Here is a 3268-nt window from a genome sequence, read left to right on the forward strand (position 1 = left end):
GTTCATGTTTTCATGTCTTTTATTTTGTAATTGTTTCACCCTGTTAGTGTCATGCTTCCCTTGCCCTCATGTATCTCTGTCTTGTGTATGTGTCATGTTCTGATTGGTTGTCCTAGTCATGTGTCTTGTTTCCCATTGGTTTGTTCTTGTCATGTGACCCTCTTGTTTGCTATAAGTAGCCATCATGTTGCCATTGTCTCTCGTCGTGTATTGATGTTGTAACCTGCTGTTGGTGAGTCTAGTCTATTCATGCCTCGTCAAGTCTGTTCATGCCAAGTCAAGTCTGTTTTAGTCAAGTCTGTTCATGCCTCGTCAAGTCTGTTCATGCCAAGTCAAGTCTGTTTTAGTCAAGTCTGTTCATGCCTCGTCAAGTCTGTTCTAGTCAAGTCTGTTCAAGTCAAGTCAAGTCTATGTATCTAGTCTTCGTCTGTTTGGATTATGTTTGGATCACTTTGTAAATAAACTGCACTTGGGTTCTTCACTACACTTGCCTTCAGTGGACTAATTTGTTACACTCCCCCGACGAACCGCCACTGATAGATGCATTATATACAGCTATGTCCACTATTCGCCACTTACTCTAAATTGAATAAAATCAGAAAAATACTTGCGTTTCGGTGTTTACATGGTTATTATTGGTTACTGATTAATTTATTCACGTTACTTGTCTGCCGTTAATGCAGTGTTAATGTCTAGCCTTGGAGTCTCAGCCCCGGACAAGCCCTGGATAAGATCATTTGTTAAGTTTGTGACAAGACATGAGTCATTTTCATATTTGAATATCTCATTTTCTTTTTTGACGGCACATCATACTGGTCGAAACTGGCAATAAAAGCTCATTTTGAAGCTAATGTTTTAATTTTTAACATTGAATCGTAAGTTTGGGAGCAGTCTTTCTTGTTATTGTAGTAAAATAATAACATTGTTTGTCAAAAGTAAGTAAACAAATAAGTTGTAAAGCAAGTGGATTATATTGTAAGAAGATTTGAAGAAAAGTGAAACCTTATTGATTTTGAAGAATAAACGAGGACAAAGGATTTCATTGACTCCTGAGCTGTACTGTAATTAATTAAGAGGATAAGATATGCGTCAACTTGTGGACTGAATTTAAACCAATCAGGTCTCGTACACTACAAATATAGAAAATTCTGGACTGTTGCTGCCCTGCAAAGAAGACTCGAAGAACAGCAAAGGTAATTCTGAAAGATGTGAGAAAGAACCCAATGATAACAGGAAAAGACCTCCAGAAAGTGTTTTTTTTCATATGTCAGCAAAAAAACTGAAACATGGGCATGTCTAATGTTTGCCCAAATCTGCCTAGATGGTCCACAATGCTTCTAGGAAAATGCTCTGTGGACAGTTAAGACAAAAGTTGAACTTCTGGCAAAAATGAACTGTGCTCATTTAGCAACTGCAAATTAACTTCTAACCCTCATCTCATCTGTGAATCATGGTGGGTGGAACATCGTGGTTTAGCGCTGCTTTGATGCTTCAGGGCCTGTACACCATACAATTATTGAAAGAACAACAAATTCAAAAGTGTATTAAGACAATTTACAGAAGAATATAAGGACAGCCGTTCATGTCTTTAACTTTAGAGAGGTTGGGTGATGCAACAAGGCAAGGACACAAAGCACAAGTAAATCATCCAAAGAATGGCTTTACTCCCTTTAATGTTACCGTTTTAAATTTAACAAATATAAAACAACAGAGCTCTGCATTTTTACAATTCATATTGTGTGTCTATATCATCCTAATGCACAGTGAGGAGGAGAGTTTGAGTGGCCAAAGACTCACAGCTGGATCTGGATCACAGGAGTCTTGGGGTCAGAAAGCCTCAAAAAAAAAAAAAAAAATTTTGTTTGAGAGGGTTTCAAGAAAAAACTAGAAAAGAAGATGCTCTAATCCAAAAACAAACTCCAGCATATTTATTTTCCTAGACACTACTGGAACTTTAAACGGGACTGTGTTCAATGGTCAGATGAATCTAAAAAAATTTACTTTTTAGCAGCAAACACTCAAGATGGATTTGGTCAGATAAAAAAGTACCCCATGTGTACAATGAACTATACTGCTGGATCTTTAATGTTGTGGGCCTATTTTTCTGCTTGAGATCCTGGATATCTTGTTCAGATAGATGGCATAATGGATTCTATAAAATACCAATGGATAAATGTAAAACTGACTGTCCATGCTAGAAATCTTATAATGGGCCATGGTTGGCTCTTCCAACAGGACAATGATCCACAAACAAACATCAAAATAAAAATATAAATGGGCCACTGAGAACAAAACCAAGCTTCTGCCCTGGCCAACCCAGTTCCCGGAGCTGAACCCTATAGAAAATGAGTGTGGTGAACTATTTTGTTTGAGAGGGTTTCAAGAAAAAACTAGAAAAGAAGATGCTCTAATCCAAAAACAAACTCCAGCATATTTATTTTCCTAGACACTACTGGAACTTTAAACGGGACTGTGTTCAATGGTCAGATGAATCTAAAAAAATTTACTTTTTAGCAGCAAACACTCAAGATGGATTTGGTCAGATAAAAAAGTACCCCATGTGTACAATGAACTATACTGCTGGATCTTTAATGTTGTGGGCCTATTTTTCTGCTTGAGATCCTGGATATCTTGTTCAGATAGATGGCATAATGGATTCTATAAAATACCAATGGATAAATGTAAAACTGACTGTCCATGCTAGAAATCTTATAATGGGCCATGGTTGGCTCTTCCAACAGGACAATGATCCACAAACAAACATCAAAATAAAAATATAAATGGGCCACTGAGAACAAAACCAAGCTTCTGCCCTGGCCAACCCAGTTCCCGGAGCTGAACCCTATAGAAAATGAGTGTGGTGAACTGAAGATGAGAAGCATCAACATGCAGCTGGAAATCTGAAGGGTCTGGAGAGATTCTGTATGAATGAATGGTCTCTGATCTCCTGTCAGATGTTCTCTAAACTCTTCAGGCATTATAGGTGAAGACTCAGAGCTGTTCTCTTGACGAAAGGAGATTGCAAAAAGTATTGGATAAAAGGGTATGATTAATTGTGACCAATGCGTATTAGAGAAAAACATTTATTTCATAATGAGATTTCTATCAGAAAGACTCAGAGAGAAGGTAAACGTTTACATGGTATTTATTCCATAAAGTGTTAACGGATGATGGTGAGTTACAATAATGAGTGAATAGTTGTATAGAAAAATTATTTTGGCATAGGCCCTGTCCTTTGTCCAAATCCAGGGGACGCAGATTTGGCTGA

Source organism: Sinocyclocheilus grahami, unplaced genomic scaffold, assembly GCF_001515645.1.
Source record: "Sinocyclocheilus grahami isolate Dianchi unplaced genomic scaffold, SAMN03320097.WGS_v1.1 scaffold1328.1, whole genome shotgun sequence".
Classification (NCBI taxonomy): domain Eukaryota; kingdom Metazoa; phylum Chordata; class Actinopteri; order Cypriniformes; family Cyprinidae; genus Sinocyclocheilus; species Sinocyclocheilus grahami.